This window comes from Wyeomyia smithii, chromosome 1 (genome assembly GCF_029784165.1).
Source record: "Wyeomyia smithii strain HCP4-BCI-WySm-NY-G18 chromosome 1, ASM2978416v1, whole genome shotgun sequence".
Lineage (NCBI taxonomy): Eukaryota > Metazoa > Arthropoda > Insecta > Diptera > Culicidae > Wyeomyia > Wyeomyia smithii.
In genome coordinates, this window is record NC_073694.1 from 205272019 (window position 1) to 205294951 (window position 22933).

At 38.9% G+C, this 22933-nt stretch overlaps 1 long non-coding RNA gene across 1 annotated transcript; it reads left to right on the forward strand.

Moving 5' to 3' along the window:
* The first annotated feature begins 790 nt into the window (after positions 1-790).
* Positions 791-22233, forward strand: LOC129718505 (uncharacterized). The gene is made up of 3 exons (XR_008726932.1): positions 791-1230; positions 18801-18936; positions 19195-22233. It is a non-coding gene; the product is annotated as an uncharacterized LOC129718505 (long non-coding RNA).
* Positions 22234-22933: the final 700 nt, after the last annotated feature.

Below are 22933 nucleotides of genomic sequence, written 5' to 3' on the forward strand. Positions count from 1 at the left end.
CTCTAAATCAGTAAGAAAAATCTTATCAGCTATAACAGTAGCGAGAAAATATAATATCATATCAGAATCAAGCCTAAAACTTGATGAGGATTAAGGATATAAAAAATATCAGTAAATAACAAAGTTGAAAAACCATAAAAAACAAGAAGATCAAAGATTGAGAACTGAGAAAAAAATCGAATTCTTTAAGGAAAATCTTATCAGCTATAACAGTAGTGAGAAAATATGATATCATATCAGAATCAAGCCAAGAAAGCCAAAACTCAGTTTTGAAATATTAAGGAAGATACAAAATTAGACTGTCAGAAAGTAAGAATAATGAGCACTCAGGAACTTTAGGAAAAATTTAATATCCACATTTTTTTTGTCTAAAAAAAGTTAATTTATGTTGCAGATAATAGCAATGAAATTGATTGACATAAGTATAAAGAGCAGGAGCCCTTCTCAATGTACTCAGGCTTTGTCAGCTTTGTCTTAGAGACTTACACAAAGTGTTTTTCGCTTTACTAGTTACTCTTATCTTGCTCATTAATTATTCTCCATCATACGGAAACCACTGATTGGCTGATAACCCTTCAGTTCAAGCCTCAACCACTTTGTTGACCGACGTTGATGGTGTAAGAAGAATTCACCAGATGATGTAGAAAAGCGGTATAAACCTTCTTTAACGCTTTAAGCTTGAAACAATTTCCTGTATTCGTACACGCACTGTAAGAGGGATATACTAAATAGGTTATAGATCGACTCGCCTGTTTTCGTGCATGTCGAATCCAGTCGTGATTGTCAGTCGTGGACACATTGCAACCACAGCTGCTGTAGATTTCTTCACTTTGCATAGTGTTTCCACTAATAGGCCTCAAAATCGAAAGAAACAGTTTTGTGTCGAGTTATTGGATCGATAATGAAACCGAAAAGAAGAAAAGCTACTTTTGTTAAACATTTGGTCGGTGTTAACCCTTTATAAGGCCGTGAAAACTGCGTTAGGGACCGAGACAAGTTCAAGAAAACGTAAATAAAATGTGAAAACTATCTCACAAATTAACATTGCACATTTCTTGCAGTTTAAGAAAATTCGTAATGCTGCAAAATACTCTTAAAGTCCTTGGTTTAGCGAAATTTATTTAAAATATTCTTGGTGCAGCAACATTTTTTTTCGTTGGTGGCAATATTGTTGCCACTGCCTTATAAAGGGTTAAAACAAAATGGACCAAGTTACAAAATCGGAATCGGGTAAGATTTCCTTAAACTACATCACACAACAATCAGATTAGTTATAACTCAGAAACAGCAGGAATGAGGGCATGATTTTTTTTTAATGAACAAAGAAAAACTACAATAGTGTACACTGCGTTTACGTTCATGGCGACTGCCTCCGGTCAGCTGTTGCTTAAAGCGACCAAATGGAAGAACTTCGATTTTTCCGAGATTTCTGTGTGTAGGAATCTGATTCAAGCAGTTTCAAGCACTTTCGTGTATTTAAATGTGTTTTTAAACGGTTTATTTCTATCATTAAGCTGACCTTATAGTGTGCAATGATTTAAATGATTTTTTTTGTCGCAGAAGCTAACAATAAAAAATGTAAATTTTGTGACTGTTGGACGATCAATTGACTAAAATTATTATTTCAATTGTTCAGTCATAATGAACCAAGTTATTAAAAATTCTTCTTTGGTTCAATCAGGGTGTACCAAGTACATTTAATCTGTTACCAACCTGACTTTGTTGAACTCACAACACTTTTTTTTCAATTGTCAAGAGTAATTCTATCTTATAACATCAAAATTGCGCAGAAATATTGAACACTTCGAACATCACTGTTTGCTCGACCCACTGATACCTGCGAATAAAATTTTTCGAAAAATCGACAGAGTATCAACAACAGAGTGCCAATGCAATGTATAAGAAAAATTTGATTTTCGAATTTTATTCAGTAGTGATGTTTACTTAAGAAATAGCCTTTTTTCGGATGGTGAGAGGAAAAAAACTAAGACAGATAGTTGGGATTGATAAATTTCCCACGGAAGGTTATTACTTACTTATAAACTTACTTGCAAAAAATTCTACGTCCTTGCGTACGGCCTTCAGGCAGTTAACCATGGCGGGCGAAAACATGCGTGTAGGTATGTTTTTGAGTTCTTTTTCAGTCTTATTTATCAATTCCTACTCAGTTTTTGCGACAAAATTATTGGAGTAGATCTTACGCTTCAGTTTTTCCCAGAAACTCTCAATGGGACGCAGATGGGGACGCTCAATCTCCTCCAACGATTGCTTGGAGTAATGCGCCGGCATCAGATCCAACCAGAACACCGCGTCTTCGCCCTTATAGTATTTCTTGATGAACGACGCAACTTCCGGCAGGCATTTCTATATTATAAATTCCCCCGATCACGGTCAGTCCGGGGCGGAAGAAGAGCGGCTCTGACATCCACTGATTGTCAGCCACAGCAGCACCTTCTTCGGGAAACCTGGTATGTGAAATGTATTTCACCTCGAGCCTCACTTCCTTCGTTGGGGAAGTAAAATACGAAGTGCTCTGCCAGTCGTTGCCATCCAGGGTGAGATAAAGCGCGACGTCCATCACCATCGCCACGTCGCGATTGCCAGGAAAATCAAGTTGACCATCTTATTCAGGCGCTGCCGCTGCGTCATTGCCTGCAGCTCTTAAACCAGTGGATGGGATTGTCACTTCCTGAAAAGTATGTCAATGTTCGCCAGGTAATTTTCACAGTTTGGTCGGTGGCACCGACCTCCAGGCCAAGCGCACGTAGTGATGTAGCCACTTTTCCCTCGGTTTTCCACTTCAGCATTTTTGGGAGCTTTATGTCGCTCAGGTTCGTCGGCCGTCCGAAACCGGGCTTTTTTCGATGCCCTGATTGTTGTCCAATAGTGCCAGATGTTGTAGATGCCGTCTTTGAACGTGCACACTTCTGAATAAAGTAGCTTCACTGTTTTCGCCATCACGGCTAGAGTTCGAGTCATTTTTTTCTGCTGACTCATGGGTTACTATGATTGATGCTGCATGGGTAGTTTCACCAGTGCATCTAAGAGTAAACCCATGGAAAATCGACAATTTTTGTGTCTTCTCGAAAAAGTCTTCATATAACATTTAAGCTTCATCGGACTTCTGGTAAGGCTTCACTCACAGTAGTAAAAGTCTCACTTTTTTGACCAACAAAAAAATGCACAAGAGTAGTTCTTGAAGTTTTCGAAGATTTGTTTGATAGTAAATCTCTTAGAAATGAATGAAATATAACCTCTCACTCAACGATATCCATCGAAAAATCTGTCGCTCGCACATATGCGCGTCAATTTAAGTTTTTTTTTTTGGTTTTGTCCGATAATTCCGAGTGGGTACTACTACCCATACTACTCACATCAACCGCCGGTCCTGCATTATACACAGACTTCGCAGCCAACTGTTAAGTGTACATGACGATCCTACTGACACTAACAGTGTCTCTCGAGCCGAGACATAAACCTGCGACAACTGGCTTGTTAGGCCAGCATCGTGCCTCGTGACCAGCTGGAAGGGCTTCACAGAGTAATAAGCTTCAAGTTCGACCAGATTTGTACACTACCCACGTTAAGCTTAGAATCACACTACTTGAATGTTGCAGCACTCCGGAAAGTTTAGCATCACCAAAAATGGGTAGATTTATGTAACTTGGAAACCGTATTTTTAAAGACTCAACACTGTTTAGCTTCCGTTTAGAGCCCAGGGTGTTGATAGGGTATTATAATTGGTGAAAATCACATTTAAATCGAAGTGATCCAAAATTATCACATAGAAACCTTATAAATGAGGAGCGCGCTACTTACGCTGATTGAGAAAAGCGACAAATACCTATTTTGTAAGATTCTAGATGACAATAATCAACGCTTATGAAAAACGCATCTATGTAGGGATAAAAACGATGGTTTTTGTGGTCAAAGCTATAAAATATGGCATAATTTACTGCAAAAATGTTACATGCCTTCAAACAGCGGCTGATACAAATTTCGAATTCTTTTTATGTCCAATGTTAACAAAGATATCCAAGGGAAGGGCGACAAATAAATACAGGTTATGTTCGCTTCCGGCAACACTGTAATTTTCCAAATTTAACTCTTTTTATGATGCCTACCGGACTAAAGAGAAAATTCAATAGCCAATAACAAATCCGAACAGTGTTGTTCAATGCCTACCGGACTGAAGCGAAAATTCAATTAAACGCTTGGATGGTTGCTGGTGGCAACACGTCCAAAGTTTTTATGTTGCTAAAATTGAATCGTGCCAAAAACGAAACGTGCCAACATCGAACGAGGTCTGTAATACCGAGACGAAAAATAATGGAATATCTTTAATTAAAGTTTGTATAAAATTTAAGGCGTCCTATTTGCACTCAAATAAATGTTGAAAAATAACCCTTTTTTATTGTTATGAATCCTTTTCCTTGACTTTTACCGACACTTTCGCTGTCACTGGACTTGTTTGTTGCTAAATTTAGTATATACGCTGTCGAAAAACCAATAATATTAACAAAACGGCTAGAACTTTTTTTCTTCCCCTTCCAATTTTCAAGATTTTTGAGGGGGGTGGGTGACATACGATGAGAATAAAATTTGTAACGGCCTAAGTTAAATAACATGAAACACAAAGGAGATTTAATCACATATTTTGACACAATCAACTTTTCAATAGGGAGAAGGACTCTATGAGCGTGGAAATTAAAAAATTAAAAAAACTATTAGAACCGTTATCATAATTTGCATATATCTCCGCATAGTTAAGATCCGTTATGAACATTAAAACGTAATCTATGCTATAGCTTCAAATTTCAACTTCAAAAAATTTTGAATTAAAAAAGATTGATTTCTATAATGTTCCACAGTTTCTATTGATGTCGTTATGACGTTTTTTCCTGGGATAGGGATGCTGAATACATCGAGAGCTTCACGAAAATGGTCAAACTTCAAACGCTAATAACTTGTGTAACTCGATTAACTTTGCGTATGGCATATTGGATTGCAAAAAAAAAAAAAGCCGCGATCCTATGATGCTTATTATTGTCTATTGAAAAATGTACAATGAACGCAGATTTTGAGCAGTCAGAGCGGTAAACATGGTCAAATACCATCGAATATGAATATTTCCGGAACCGGGGTAATATCTAGAGGCCAGAAATCTACTCCAGATGCCGTTTTGTTTCAGGACCAGAATGGTGCCAAAAATCGGAAACCGACTACAGACGCCATTTTGAAGTTCAAAAAGTGAATTCCGGTTTCATCCAAACAGTTAAAATTGATCAAATACCACCTAATATGAGTTTTTTTCCGGAATGGGGATGATGCCCTGAAAGCTTTCGTCAACCCCAGACGCAATTTTGAAATCCATGGTAGCAACTTCCGGGTTCGGCTCCTGGAAAGCAGCATACAATGACCAAACAACATCTTTCATGGGTATTTTCGAAATCAGAAAGAAAGTTGCCCAGAGTCCGAAAATCAACTCCAGATGCCATTTTGCAATCCAAGATTGTGACTTTAGGTTGCTGGAAAATAGCATTACAGAGACTAATGAGAGTTGAAATAGAACTGACTTATCCCAAGAAATACATTGACGTTAGACAGTCTGTCGTTCATAACCGTAAACTTGCGGTCGTGTCACAAACACAACCTCTTCAGTTTTTTTGAAATTTTTCATGATTTCAGGCGATTTTCGGGTCAGAACTCAGTAAAAAACTCCATTTGTTTATTGGGACATCATAACCGAAAAAAATATATCCAGGTAAAATTCTATGATTGAATAGTTTGGTAAAAATGTACTCTACATAAAAAACCTAAATTAATCCACCTAGCGGTCAGACTCAGCCTTTCTCATTCAAACTTATTATTTGTAAAAATAGATTTACATGAATGCTTAAATCCAATAAAGGTATTTATATTCACTCATTGGGTTCTAAAATATTGATGTTGTAATTGAAGTATAAAATGTGAAATTTGACGTAATGTTAGTGCTCAAGAAATAGCGAAATTAAAGAAATTGCTCTTAATTTCGAACAATTTAATCACGAGCGATACCGGGAACGCTGAGCCCATATATATTGATCAAAGCAGGTATAGTGATGAATAGTCTTTGAATTTCTTTTCTTTCCAAAACTTTTCAACAGCATATCAAATTCTTATGAAGTATGTTATTTGAAGGTTTGTGATTTTTTTTGTAAGATTTGGACCACTGGGACCATTATTTTGATCTTTTGTGGTATAAGTTTGAGATATGACTCGTTTGTATGACACTAGTTAAGTTCAAATGAGTCGTGTAATACTTGAGATAATAGACGTTCGTTGTTTTAATAATTTAATACATAACGGTTGCTTAAGTTTGATTACAATCAAATGAAAAGGGAACGTATAGGGCAGCCAAACTTTGAAACCAAGTGTTCAATCATAATTTATCAGTTAACCCTTAACTAGCCCGTTCATCTGATATCAATATTATTCTAAGATAATGAAGTTTCGTGATTTTCACATTTCGATATATTACAGACGAAGTTACGGTCCGATTACAGCAAAATTCAATTGGGTGTTATGAGGCAACTAGACCTTTCATTTGACACTAATTTTGCGGCAATCGGTTCAACCATCTCTGAGAAAAGTGAGTGAGTCCAAGTAGTCTTCGGAATGTTTCTTTTCATAGCTGGATTTCACATTTTAAACATAACAGGCAAAGTAGTTATCCGTTTGTAAAAAAAATCGATAGGGTCTTATGGGACAACAAGACCTTCCATATGAAACCATAACTTCATAACATATTCCATAACTTCTGAACCACATGTTCAATCTTCATAAAGTTCAAAAGTTAAGGGTTTATTAGGTAGCCCGTTCATTTGAAACCAATCTTGTTCAAATCGGTTGTGTAGTTTCTGAGATATTGATGTTTCATAATTTTTATATTTTGATACATAACTTCTAAACTATAAATCAGATTACAATAAAATTCAATAGAGTCTCATAGGGCAATTAGACCTTTCATTTTCATAATTAATTTCATTGAAATCACGACATTCGGCCCTTTTGAGCACTTTTATACCTTTGGTTTTTGCAGTGATTGCTATACCTTTCTAGGAGAAAGTGAAATGATAGAAATGTATTTTTATTTCAACTTCAATCCTGAGCAAGGCCGCAAACATTGAAATACACAATATCACATTTAAATGATGTTGACAATATCAAATTTAAATGATGTTGAGGTCACATATTTTGATTGTAGCTATAGTTTTAAAGAGTCTGCGCGTTACGTTTCTTTCTATAACTTTCAAACCACATGTTTAAATATGATGTTTAAGGGTTTAAAAGCCCATTAATTTGAATTCAACTATGTTCATAGCTTCTGAGATATAAGAGCGATTTTCACATTCTGACGCAGCGCCAAAACTAAAAGTTTGATTACAATGAAATTTAATAGCAACCTTAGCGGCAAATAGACCCTTTTTTTGACACCAAGATAGAAAGAATCGGTCAGACCATCTCTGAGAAAAGTGAGTGCGAAAAAAAGGTGCACATACACACGTACACACCCACACACACACACACACATATACACCTATAAATGCATACATGTATACATGCAGAAAATGCTCGATTCGTTGAACTGAGTCGAGTAGTATATGACATTCGGCCATTTGGATCACTTTTTTACCTTTTAATTAGCCAGTGATCGTTGAGAGAAAGTCAGTATGCTTACTTACATTATGTGATTTCACATTTTTATAAACAACGGACAAAGTTACAATCCGATTACAATGAAACTCAATAGCAACCTATGGGGCAACTAGACCTTTCATTTGACACTTATTTTGGGAAAATCAGTTCAGCCATCTCTGAGAAAAATGAGTGAGTTTAAACAACCTCAGGATAACTTTTCTTTACATAGCTTTTGAACCATATATTCAATCATAACGAAATTCAAAAGTTAAGGGTTCTGGGGACAGTCCAATCATTTGAAACCAGTTTTATTGAAATCGGTTGTGTGGTTTCTGAGATATTGATGTTTCGTGATTTTTACATTTTGATACAAAACCTCTAAACTAAAAAGCCGATTACAATGAAATTCAATAGCAACCTATGGCGCAACTAGACCTTTCATTTGCAATAAATTTTATGAAAATCGGTTCAGCCATCTCTGAGAGAAGTGAGTGAGAAAAAAAAGTTGCACATACACACACACACACACATACACACATACATACATACATACAGAAAATGCTCAGTTCGTCGAAAGAAGTCGAGTGGTATATGACATTCGGCCATTGGGACCACTTTTATACCTTCGGTTTTTCCAGTGATTGCTATACCTTTCTAGGAGGAAGGCAAAACACTAAATAAGCTAATCAAATACTCCTTTTGATTTTTTATGAGAGAAGTTTCAAATTTATCTCTGTATGTACACGGCGTACAGGCAGTCGATTGTCAAAGGGTTCATCGAGTTAGATCTTAAGGAAGGTAGTATTAAAGTTCAGGATGTGTTACTTGTCCCTGATCTGGCAACCAGTTTGTTGTCAATTTGATGTTGAAGGATTGATGGTTGTGGCAACGCAACGGCAACGGTAACGTAATGTGAAGTTCTGGATGGAGACGGTGATGTCAGGAACGGAAGGTGATGGGCTATACCGGCTGAGCCAGGGGAAGACGTAGAATTCGTTTTTGACGATCGATTACAATATTTGGCACGAACATAAACCAGCAGAGTATGCAGAAACTACACTAAGGTTATTAAAGAAAGTTATTAAGTTATTAAGAAAAGTAAACCGCGTGTAAAAACGTGTAAAACAAGACCTTACTGTATTTTTTTCTTCATCTATAGTTTATTTGACACGGCACAAATACAATTCAATGTTTAACGGCGCCAATTATATCTGGTAGCTTACTTTCTAAAGTATCTTAATAACTAAAAGCAAATTTTTTATCCTCGCTGCCGACTACGAGCTGAAACTAAATCTAACTTAAAGCTAGAATATTTTGCATTAAAAGCACAGGTTTGCTGTTTGATGGTTTTCATTGCCATGGGTAAGCAGCATATTAAATTTGTTCCGCTGCTGGGCCAAGATATTACGGACTGGCATATTGGGTTGTTTCCATCGGGCCTTGAGAGTATCGTGCGGGTCTGATTGCTGTTTCCGGATCCGGGGTCTTAACGTGTTCTTGTCGTTTGGTTGGATGTAGGCGGAAGGGGATAGGACTAAACTGGGGCGTGGAGGGATTTCAGGAAAACGTATATAAGGGACATGTAGGATAGGTTACGGCTCGCCAAGACATCACGAACAGGAACAGCCGGCTGCCTACCTTCGGCCTGCAGGGAAGCTATTAATCTTGACCTGGCGTCACGGTGTACAGGGCATGACCAAACAACGTGCTCTATGTCGTGATAACCTTCACCACAGGCACAGATACCACTCTCCCCGAGCCCAACACGACGGAGATGCGCGTCAAATCTATAGTGATTGGACATAAGCCGGGACATCACGCAAATGAAATCCCGACCTACATCCAACCCCTTGAACCACGGGTTCGTCGATACCTTGGGGATTATGGAATGTAACCACCTTCCCAGTTCCCCCTTGGTCCAAGAATTTTGCCAACTGATGATCGTATTCTGACGTACAAATGCGAAAAATTCCTTAAAGGCAATTGGTCTTACATAAATATCACCGTTTGTTGCGCCCACCTTAGCCAAAGAGTCCGCTTTCTCATTACCCGGTATCAAGCAGTGAGAAGGGACCCACGCTAAGGTAATCTGAGTAGATTTTTCGGATAAAGCACTCAGATGTTCCCGTATTTTCCTCAGGAAATACGGAGAGTGCTTAACATCTTTCATCGATCGGAGAGCCTCAATGGAACTGAGACTGTCCGTAAAGATGAAATAATGGTCCGTGGGATTTTTTCGATAATCCCTAGGGTGTACTGAATTGCAGCTAATTCTGCGACGTAAACAGAAGCAGGATTATCGAGCTTATGGGAGACGGTTAAATTGTTATTGAAGATACCCATCAAGAAGTGATCCGTCAGTGTAGTACATATTGTCGCAGTTGATGTTTCGATATTTATTGGAAAAAATTTTGGGGATCTGCTGCACGCGTAAATGATCCGGGATTCCACGAGTTTCTTCTATCATGGATGTATCGAAAAACACAGTAGAATCAGAAGTATTTGATAAGTCGACACGATTTGGAATATTCGAAGAAGGGTTAATATTTTGGGACATGTGATTGAAATACAATGTCATAAAACGGGTTTGAGAATGAAGTTTGATTAACCTTTCAAAATTTTCAATCACGGGACGGTTCAAGACCTCACATTTGATTAGAATACGAGAAGACAGGCTCCAGAAGCGGGTTTTCAATGGTAGTACTCCAGCTAAGATCTCCAAACTCATCGTATGGGTCGACTGCATGCAACCTAAGGCGATACGCAAACAACGATATTGTATTCGCTCCAGTTTGATTAAATGTGTGTTTGCTGCGGAGCGGAAGCAGAAACACCCGTACTCAATAACAGACAATATCGTTGTTTGGTAAAGCCTTATAAGGTCTCCTGGGTGGGCTCCCCACCATTGTCCGGTTATTGTACGAAGAAAATTCACTCTTTGTTGACATTTTTTCATCAGATACCTCACGTGACAACCCCAGGTGCTTTTAGAGTCGAACCAGACACCAAGATATTTGTGTACCAAAACCTGAGAAATCGTTTTACCCATTAATTGTGTTTGAAGCTGAGCAGGTTCATGCTTCCTAGAAAAAACTACTATCTCAGTCTTCTCCGGAGAGAATTCGATACCTAGCTGTAAAGCCCAAGCAGACAAATTGTCCAAGGTATCTTGCAATGGTCCTTGCAAATCGGCAGCTTTGGCTCCTGTAACAGAGATTACACTGTCGTCTGCAAGTTGTCTTATCGTGCATGAATTTGCCAGACATTCGTCGATGTCATTTACATAAAAGTTGTAAAGAAGGGGGCTTAAACATGAGCCCTGGGGAAGACCCATGTAGCTAATGCGAAAAGTTGCCAAATCGCTTTTCGGACAACAAATTGTGCAAAAAATTGTTCAAAATTGGAGAAAATCCTTGTCGGTGAAGTTTACCCGAAAGAATGTCAATAGAAACGGAATCAAAAGCCCCCTTAATGTCCAAGAACGCAGACGCCATTTGTTCTTTGCGAGCATACGCCAGCTGAATATCTGTTGAAAGCAACGCAAGACAATCATTCGTCCCTTTGGCACGGCGGAAGCCAAATTGAGTATCTGATAGTAGACCATTTGATTCGACCCAATGGTCTAAACGACGGAGTATCATTTTTTCCATCAATTTCCGGATACAGGATAGCATTGCAATCGACCTATAAGAGTTGTGATCAGAAGCTGGTTTCCCTGGTTTTTGGATGGCGATCACCTTCACTTGCCTCCAATCCTGCGGTACAATATTTTGCTCCAGGAACTTATTGAACAAGTTCAACAAGCGCCTCTTGGCATTGCCGGGTAGATTCTTCAACAAGTTGAATTTGATTCTATCCAACCCAGGCGCGTTATTGTTACAGGACAGGAGGGCAACTGAAAATTCTGCCATCGTAAAAGGTGATTCTATCGCGTCGTGGCCCGGAGACGTATCGCGAACAATGTTTTGCGCAGGAACAGAGTCCGGACATACTTTCCTGGCAAAATCAAATATCCACCGACTTGAAGACTCCTCGCTTCGTTGACCGTTACGCGATTCCGCATTCTTCGGGCTGTGTTCCAAAGAGTGCTCATCGATGTCTCCCTCGACGTCTCGTTCACGAACCGACGCCAATATCCGCGTTTCTTTGCTTTAGCCAAACTTTTAAGCTTGGTATTAAGCTCTGAATACCGTAAATAATCGCCAGGTATACCTCCCTTCTGGTAGGCCTTAAACGCGTCGGATCTTTGCGTGTAGACATCGGAGCACTCTTGGTCCCACCACGGAGTGGGAGGCCGTTCTTTGATCGTTACGCCGGGATATTTCTTCGTTTGGGCTTGCAACGCGGCGTCGAGAATCAAGCCCGCGAGGAGGTTGTATTCTTCAAGTGGTGGATGATGTTGAATCGACTCGACCGCTTTTGAAATCATTTCCTCGTATAACTTCCAATCGACATTCCGTGTGAGGTCATACGGAATGTCAATTGGTCGCATGCGAGTCGACCCGTTATTAATTGAAATAAGAATAGGCAAATGGTCGCTACCGTGAGGATCAAGGATTACCTTCCATGTGCAATCCAACCGTAGCGACGTCGAACATAAGGATAGATCCAAAGCGCTTGGGCGCGCTGGAGGTTTCGGGATACGTGTCATTTCACCGTTGTTTAAAATAGTCATGTCGAAGTCATCGCAAAGGTTATAGATTAAAGAGGAGCGGTTATCATTGTATGGGGAACCCCAAGCCACGCCATGAGAGTTGAAGTCTCCCAAAATCAAACGTGGCGAGGGAAGAAGTTCTATTAAATCAAAGAGCAGCCGTTGCCCAACCTGTGCTCTGGGAGGAATATATATTGAGGCAATACAAAGCTCTTTACCTTGTATTGTCATTTGACATGCGACAACTTCGATGCCTGGAATCGAGGGGAGGTTAATACGATAGAAAGAATAGCACTTTTTAATCCCTAAAAGTACTCCTCCATATGGGGTGTCTCGATCAAGGCGAATAATATTAAAATCATGGAAGTTGAGATCAATATTTGAAGTAAGCCAAGTTTCACAAAGGGAAAATGCATCGCATTTGTTTTTATTTATCAAAACTTTAAACGAATCAATTTTTGGTAAAATACTTCTACAATTCCACTGTAAGACAGAGATAGAATCCTTCATATACGCAGTTGAATTAGGCATCGAAGGATACAATCGCTGCAAGGAGGGGCCATTGGGCAGTCAACTGCTTCAAAAATGATCTAACTGTTGGGAGGAATGCTGTAAGAAAAATTTTAATTGGATCGGGTACATTGAAATTTTCAAAAATCCAGTCCACAATGTCAGAAAATTTCACTAATCCAGAGTTTGTTTCATCAACTGGATGTGCAAAAGGAACAACTGGGGTTTTAGATGTTCCTGGCAGTGCTGGGAACTCCTTCTGGGACTTTAAATTTGCAAGCCCAGGAGGAGTTTGCATCGGGTTTTCCGCAGCACTGTTTGGTTTGTTCGTACTTTTCATTACACTTTGGGAAATCTTGGGACCTTTACGGGGAAGTTTAGGAGAAGAAACATTTTTCCTCTTCCTAGACTCCCCAGGATTGGCATAAGATATTCCCGCTAATGAATCGTCAGAATCGGTTTCATCGGAGGGCAACAGATCAAAGGGGTTCGATGTTATGGTAGAAGTGGTCACGGTCTTCTTCAGCATCTCAGCATAAGAACGCTTTGAACGCTCCTTAAGTGACCGCTTGATTTTATCTCTGCGCTGCATGTACACCGGGCATGTGGAGAGCTCATGCTGGTTTTCCCCACAGTGAATACATTTTTCAGCATTAACACTGCAAGAATCTTCCGCATGAGTCTCCCCACACTTGCTACATCGTGCCTTATTGCAGCAGTGGGCGGCTGTGTGGCCTAACTGCTTGCAATTGGTGCAATTCATAACACGGGGTACATAAAATCGCACAGGCAGACGAACCCGGTCGATCGAGACGTGGCTAGGGAGTGCAGATCCGGCAAACGTAACGCGAAACGAGTCTGACGGAGTGTAAACTTTTTTACCGCCGACGAGAGACATGGACCGCAATTGCTTACAATCCAAAATCTTCGCCTGTGTTTCGGTATTTTTGAAGCAACCGGTTGCGCTTTTTAGGATACACTCGACAGACAGACTCGAATCGGTTATGACACCGTCGATCTCCACGTCTCGTGCGGGTATGTAAACGCGATACTCGCGTGTGAAGAGCTCAGAGCAAGCGATAGCATTGGCCTGTGCCAGATCACTGACCACGACACGGAGCTTGTTAGGTCGGACCTTGGAAATTTCGGTCACGGCCTTGTACCCCTTCGTCAGGTCTTTAGAAATTTGCAGTATGTTTAATCGCTTTGAATTCACTCCTGCCTTTGGACGAAAATAAACAGTATAGCTGCCCTGTTGAGATCCGTCCGGGTAAAGCCTGGGGCGAGGGGGGACTGGAGAATGAACAGGGGAGGGGGTAACAGAAGGGTCAGGGTCAGGGGGGTTCGGGGATGGTGGCACGGGAGGCGAGGGATCTATATCCATCGCGCTAAATGTAGTGCACTAGCGCACTAGCGCCGACAAGAACACGTACCTCTTTACTTCTTCCTTCCAGCAGTGGTTGTCCGATCGTTCGAAGCTGCACCCAAAGCAGCCAGCAGCACCAGTACAGCAGCACCAATACAGCCACCAGCAGTGAGCCGGGTGTGAGATCACTCAGCACAGCGACACGGACTCGACTGTCAACTGATGGCCTTGAATAATACACTCTTTTGTTTGGCTATTCGTACACACGGACCGGATTGTAATAGAACGACCACTTTGCACGTCCGTTTCTGTCGAGTGTTCGACGCGGAATGACCTTACTGTATTGTTGATGGCAGATGGAATTGTAATGAAAAAGAAAGCTATTTAAAATTGTATGGCTTGTGATTCTCAACAAATGGGTTTTCAAGACTAGACGAGGTGCTGATGGTGAATTCGAAAGGTACAAGGCACGGCTAGTCATAAGTATACTCTCAGTGAACTGGCATCGACTACAGTGAAGCATGTTCCCCGGTGGCACGGTGGCGGTGGTCAGCATGATCTCGATATCGAACAGCTCGATGTAGTTACAGCATTCATGCAAGACAAAACTAAAGGACGAGACATATATATGGAACAACATGAAGGAAACGTGAAAGATCCCATGAAGGATGCAAAAACTTTTTTCGTGGCAATCTATGTGAACGATTTTCTGCTGTTCACCAACGATACAGGACTTCAAAGTAAGCTAAAATCGTACTTGAACTCCCGATTCAAAATGAAGAATCTTGGAGAGGCGAAATATTGTCTCGGACTGCAGATAACCCGTGATCGAGAATACGGTAAACTTTCCCTCGGCCAACAAAACTATATACAAGACGTTCTCAAGGAGTTTCATATGGTGAATAAGTCAAATTTTAACCCTTGCAAAAAACTTGGATAAAATTTGATATTGTTTAAGAAACTTCTCGTGTTGCAAATTATAGATCACTTCAATCACAAGCGATTATGTGGCCGATTTGGATGCAAGCGTTACTTACTTACTTTATTTTTGTCTGATGTTATGTCTTTCTAGCGGTCCAATGCCGAACGAATAGTAGATGCCCAGGTTTATCAGTATTTGACAGTCGTTCTCCAGTCTCCTCGAAAGCCAGCAGGTCGTACTCGCGTCTTCCTCGACAGTGCACAACCCCCGGGTATGAGGTCTACCCTGGAGTCTATTACCTCTTTCTTATTAGGACTTCAGCTGGTTCACGTTGTTGTCACATGTCGCGCTCCATTTCAGTACTAACACCTCTAGCACTTCCACGTTTTCCACCAGCTACCACCTACTTTGTCTTGGCAGAGTCGGTGATGAACCCCAACCTCGCCTAAATGCCTGTTCCACAGCTCTACTCACGGATCCCTTCAGTGTCATTCGAATCAGCATAATTAGTTTCGTCGAAGAAACGTTTGCTATCATTATTTTTCACAGATTATTTTGCTAGACTGAATCGTACGCCGCCTTCAATTCAACAAACAGAGTCTGCAGCCAGCTAGTAATCTCGGAACTTATCTTGGATATATCGCAGGGAAAGATTTGATCCATCATGGAGTCTCTCGAAAACCAGCCTTGTGTTCTCCGATAAAACGTTCTGTCAACGGTCGTAATCTCAAGAACATATGGGAGAACACTTCGTACGTCGAATTCAGCAACGTGATGCCTCTATAATTCCTGCAGCCGAGTCGGTGGCTCTTTTTGTAAATAGGGTAAATGAGGCCTTCCAACCAGTCGTTTGGCATTTGTTCATTCGTCCAGCTTTGTAAAATGATTTTGCAGCCGCTCGCTTTCGGAAGTTCAACCGGGATATCGTCCTTCCCAGCGAGTGTGCCGTTTTTTTGGTTAACTCCACTGATTTTTTCAACTGCCGAAAGCTGTATAAAGCAAATATTAGTTATGATTTATTTGCATACTTCTCTTGAGTGTTAACAGGTAGGAAGCAGGAAATTTTCCAAAAGCAAGTTTTCGAACTCTCTTTTGCCAGTTATCAGCAAAACTGTGCAATGCATTGGTAGTACCTGATGAGTGGCTATCCGTCCATCCATTTTTTTAAGGGACAGTATTGTTTGAAAAAATCATGTTGAATTTGGGTAGCGGTTTTGATAACGTCGGGTCGAAAACGATATACTTTTTGCATGTGGAGCAGACATTTTATCCAATTTATTCAGGTTTTAAAGTTACCTGCACTAAAATTATAATTATAACAGTTACCGATTTGTAAAACTCAACACAAACATAATGTGTCGAAGATATGTGTGATTTGATAGTGATCGAAAAACAAAGTAATGCTTGAAGGTCACATTGCAATTTTTAATTTCAGTTTTCCTGTAAAAAAGCAAATTGTTTCGAAACAATCGGTACTTGTATGTGTAAAAATCTGCTGAAAAAATATTTTCGTTTGCAAAAATCCATATTTGGTATAATTTTGCAAACAATTGTTTCCTTCGGATGAATTATTTTGAACGTAAACAAATATTTCGAGAATATTGATAGAATAATTAGAAATAGAAAAATCATTAAAAAGAAACATTCGAGTAAATCTGCGTTTTTAAATTTTTGAGTTATAGAGTTCTTATTTAATGTTTTCTGTTAACAATGTACCGGATAGTCTCACATTTTACTGATATTATTCTGCCATTTTCAATATAACATTCTGATAAATTTCTATAATACTTTTAATCGTTCCATTGGTTTGTTGGTAGAGTTCAAGGATGAATTGAACCATTAGCATAGAAAATAAAACTTAAATCGAAGATCACGCGATTTTCTCTTGATGACCTCGTGGTTTAAAAACCGACCCAAATCAGAATTGGAACAATACTCTATACCCAAAGCCCAAAAAAAAACATTGTTCCGATATTCTCTTCCTCCACCTTCGCTTCAATGCAAGCAAATGCGGATGAGAAAAATGAGCGCATCAAGCGTTATCAGGTGTGATAGCAGAAACACGAAAGGTTTTGAGGTTCGATCATACGGTGGTCAGTCAGGTGACTGGAGCGGGCGGCACGTTTTGTTATCGTTCGTGGCGTGGGACGCTCACACAATCACACGTGCAACGTTTATTAGTGGGTAGTTGAAGACACATTGTGCCAGCTTTTCCGAAGCATTTTACCTCCCCCAGTTGGTGTATTTTCAAGCGCTTCCTGACACTGGCTGTCTAATAGCGGGATCCAGAATTTAACTAAGTTGAATTTCAGTCAAATATTTACAAGTGCGCTTCTGATGCGGTTTTGGCGATAATTTTCAGTCCTTTTTGAAGGGACAAAGAAACAGTTTTGGCTGTTATAGAGGGGTTGATGCGAAAAAAAAAAAAATTAAAAATTAAAAAAAAAGAAAACGCGCAGGCGCCGTTCGAATGTGATTTTTTCTTCCCATTATAAAATATTCCATAGCATCGGTAATGCGATTGAAGATGGATAGAAGTAGACAAGACAAGATTGAATTTTCGCATTCCACGAGGTTTATTTCGCGGGATTCACTTAGGTGCCCAGAAACCAGCATGCAAATATGGATCGATTTAAACTGAATTGTCTGAAGGGTGCATTGACAAAGCATGTTGCCTGCCTCGCCTGTCGATGTGGTAGAGCGGAATCCTGCATCCTGAGGGGATGTGTTTAGTGTTAGTGTTGCTCACCACCGTATAGCGCTAATAATAAGGAAGAGATGCTGTGCGATGATGGTGAGATGAACCGCACCCCAAATAAACGCAATACAGTGCCCAGGTTGGTAGCAGGACGCAGAGCAATATTCAAGCATCAGGCAGTGTAGAGCATCATGGCGGCAGTAGAGGTGGCAGTGAATAAAATTGATTTTGGTTCGAAGTTAGACAACTCACACAAATTCGAGGAGGTTTTCAGGAGATCGTTCACCGGTTCCTCAACTGTCGAATAAACCCAAGAGGCAAAGGATTTGTTAATTGGATTCGTGTTATCGTGCCGATAAACATTGCAATAGAACGATAAACCAATCATGTTAATCTATAACAACAATTGCGCTCCTCCGTGACCTACCCTGTAGTTCCGGGCTTTTGTGGATTGTTGAAGTATATAATTATCAGAAGCTCGTTTCTATAGAGGTATCTCACAGGGTGAATAATCTTCAATCCGCCGCCTCGAGTTAGAACAAAAACTTTTGTTAATGATAGCGAAAAAAAAAACCTGGCCATTTGAGTGGTGAAACGGTGTGAGTGCGTTTTACGTCTTTATATCTACCTTAAAATGGTTTTTTGGGTTCGATTCTGCGAATTCGGAAATATTTACCACAAACTACCATTTCAAGGATCACAACTTTGGTAGATTTTGTTGCAAAAGATGCAGTAACAATCGGACAACTTTTGATGAAGCATATGAAGTGGACGTGATCGAGTATATTGCTGGTTTTTCGCTCCAAAATTTTGAATGACGGATTAAATGGTAGTCAAACATTCTGAGCCGTAGGGATCTGCAGTAGCAACAATTAAGGACAATCGCGTTTTTCTTTGGAATAGATTTTTCAACTGAAAATAGCTCACTCTTAAAACATTAGAATTTATCAGATTTTTCTCTAATTATCAGTATTTCTAGAGTGGAAACTGCGGTGGTGATAGGCTGACTAACAACCGTTTACCTGATGATATTCTACTTGGAATCGATTGAGAGACATTTCATACTAATTAGCTGGTGATAGAAAAACAATCAAAATGTACAAATGGTAAGTAACCAGTTTATTGTTAATTACATGAATATAGATTCTATTTGCAATAATCACTGTTTTTGGTCGAGTATCTTTGTTTAAGACTTTCCGAAATGCTTCAGGGAACAATTTCTGAACTAGAATAACGATTTAAAGTTACCTTTTCATATCTAAAATCTCGTAAAAAACTGGAACCCAGTAAAAATATTTCAAATCAATTAAATTTGCTCTGAGAACGCTGAGTTACGTTACTTACATTTTTTTTTATTATTTCAGTTTCACTTATTCAATATTGTTCGATTTTGTTACAAGATGAATATAGTACAAATCGTATTTCGAAAAAGGTAGGACATTATTACCATTCAGATTGGACGACACCTAAAACAGCCGAGAAGTCGCTAGATTCTTTGGAGTGGCGAACAAACATTCAGAATTAAAGGTTTTTTGTACACAATACCAAACACTATTGTAGTCATAGACAATTTATTTGTTCATTTCTATGTTCAAAATTCATCTCTGAAATAGTTTGTTATTGAAAATGTTGCTGAGTTACGGTATTTCAGTCTGGGTTTTATTTTGTTAGAGTGTACTAGATTTTTTCTAACTACTCATTAGGATAATAGTTTGACTACAAATTACAAGAACCAACTTTGGAGGTTGAATTGAAAACTAGATTGAGAAAAGATATTAGACAGTTAGAATCAGCAACATTTAGACAATAATCAATTTCTGGTTTTGAAACAAATTAAGTTCTTTTATGATGGTTTAGGAGGAAGCTCTGAAGTTAGAAATATTGAAATGAGTTAACAATACATCAGAAGTCGAGTGTTGTGTCTTGACAGCTTCTGAATAAGATGCTTATTAGCTGATTAATAGCAGTTAACAAACCCTCTCAGCAAATAAAGTACAATAAAAGGCAATTAGAAATGGTTATTGAACAAGGCAGAGATAATGAACCCTTTATTAAAAGTTGCGAAAAACGGTTCAGCACAACCGCAGATCAGAAGGCAACTTTATTAAGCACAAAAGGTGGAGATCGATTGATCTTTTGATTTTGGAATCAAATTTAGTCACGAGTCACTTGTTTAACTATCAAACTGTTTGTCATCATGATCGTCTCGATTTGTTTCAATTTTACTTCACTACGGCAATCGTTCAATTGTTTCACGGCTTTTGTTAAAGTTCACAATCTTTTTTCAAAACAATAAAAAAATAGATATTGTAGAGCAAAATATCACAACAATATCTATTAGGATTGCAGCGAAATTAGAAATTAATGTGGAAAAATTATTTGTAATTATGAGTTTATTAAAGCACATTAGGAAAAAATCGAAAACGAAATTCAGACAAGTTTTTAGAAACACTTGGACAACTGTTGTTTTGTGAGAGGTGCGAGAGCTCAAAATCGTGAATTTTTTACATTTACTCTTCAAAAACTGGTTTTATTGACACAGTTTCAAAAGATATTTAGTAGGGTAAGAGCACCGGCTTTGGCCATAGTATGTTATGAATGAGATATATTTGTCCTTCTTCCTTCGAAAAATATGTAATTGAATAATTAACGGGGCAATCGGATGAAATCCACATCCCTGTCACGAACGTCATCCCCATACATTTCGCTTGAAGCCGTTTTTCTCTGGCTCTCTGGCTCGATTATCCGTCAAAAGGCTGTCAGTGCTTGCAAAACAGCCGATTAGGCACCGTCCATGCGAGATCAACTGTTGTTGCAAGTGGTGTGAAGTAATGCAAAAAGCGAAAAACGATTGTTTTGTTTTGAACGTTTTATAGATTTTGTGCAGGACATAAATGGTCACGTTCAAACATGTTACAACACGTTCCGGATAGCCCTACATTCAATATAGTTAGAAGCATGCAATAAATCCGTACAGTAACACATGCGGCACAATGAACGGAGCTTACGACCATTTTTCCAACAGTAGCGCCATCATCATCGGCGGCGGCTTCAGGAAACTGTTGCCATGACATCGGTCTGATGAAATCGCCTATATTCTGCACTTACAATGAGTTTAAATAATCAAATTATGTTGTATTGTTTACATATTTTAAAATCAAAAAACTTCTATAGGCTCCTGTTTTGGCCTTAGCATTTCTTTATTGGCCGCTTGGGTCTCCTATTGTGGCCAATTCGCGAAAGAATTGAAGCCACGCGATATTCCATATTGAGTTTATCATATAGATATATTTTAACAGCAGAAAATCCTCGTTTTTGAACTAACCAAGTATATATAATAATCAAACTAAATAATGATATTATATTCACACATAGCTAGCTGGGCAAAGTTAGAATTTGTTTAAACTTAGTAGGATGTTTAATAACACTGACATCACATCATTGACCTATATTAATTTTTCGTCTGACATTGATCTACATTAAAAAGCTTCCGCTCATTCCTTTTTCACATAGAAACTTTTTCGTATTATTTGCTAACATCAACTTCGGTAACTCAAGTGCCATTTATTATAGTCAGGTTAAGGTTGAGAATCCGAAGCGTTAGTTTTGGTCAATACAAATGAAGTTGCAGATTTGTAAATAATCTGAACAAACGGAGACTTTCCAATCCCAAACCAGTTTTGTAGAAAAACTCCATACATTTCATGTTTTGCATAAACTCGAATACGTTACCATGGTTTTGTTTACATATGGCCAATAACAGGATTATGAATCATGGAATTGCATTAATATGTGGCCAAGAATGGATCAATGAACGTTTTTGGAAACTGTAAGTAATTTTGATATTGCAAAGAAAAATCACACCAAAATGTCTACTTTTTTATCAATGTGCTGTAGTAAGTTGTGCCTGATGCTGGTAACAAGATTTGTTATAGCAAAATATTATAGCAAAAAAAACAATGTTCAGCATATATTTATTTATCATTCAAACACACAACTTTGTAGAATACACGAAAAAGACAGCTTCTTCACAGACCGAGTTATTCCCAAAAATTTTTAAAATGCAGATAATGAAATGGACAAATTTTGTAATAAATTTCGTAGAGTGATTATATTAATAGTTCATCCACAGCAGGTTCCTTCTGCTACTGTGACTTTGTTGAAGCTATTTTTCGTGTCTTCTACAGAGTTGTGTGTTTTCATGATATCCGAATATATGCTTAACATTGTTGCCTAATAAATGCTTCAGTTCTTTCAGATATTAAAAAAATATGAATTTCAAGGACTAGTGTGAATGAAACAGTATATCTCCAAAATAAGTGGAGTTAGAAGAAAAACGTCTTCACTAAAGTTATTCATAACAACATTACCTAAAACTTTACCGAAGACACCATTTTTATAAAGTGCAAGACAGAAAAGTTAGACACCAAGCAGAGCTGCGGCGAGTCGCAGCGCAGCAGGCGGTGATTTCAAATAGAATATGTTTGTATGGTTTAAGCTGCTACACCCACTCATTCTATTGCAGCCTTCCATAGTGGACAAACCTGCAACCTGGTGATCTGAGATCACCTTTCACAGAGCTAGATTTTGAAAATCTCGTCTGTGTAACAAGCACCGGTATACAGACATGTGATTCAATCCGGTTCTGGCGCGTTCGCTTTCAGTCGTTTGAGCACTACTAATAGTTGTACGTGTGCTTGGTAGCGTTTGTTCACTTGAAATATGTGTTGTTTGAAGCTTGCAGTGTGTGATTCCGCAATGACGATAATTTCAAAAAACTTGCTGGTGTCACAATTGTAACACACCAACGGTACTTTTAGGCGCCTCAAAATCATTCAATTGAAGCAGTCATTATTTTGTTTCCAATCGCCAAAACGTTATTAGTGATAAAAAGATTTAGTTTTGAAATACATATGGGGCCATCTACATTCCACGTGGACTGATTTTTTAGGATTTTGATGGTCTTAAATGCCAGAGCAAGATCGTCTTAAATGTCACCTAAGCGATATTCTTGACGAAGAAAAACAAACGTACTTCGCGCACTACGTTTGTCTGTATACCTACAAAGTCTGTTCAGCGCAATCACACGGATTTTTCATCATC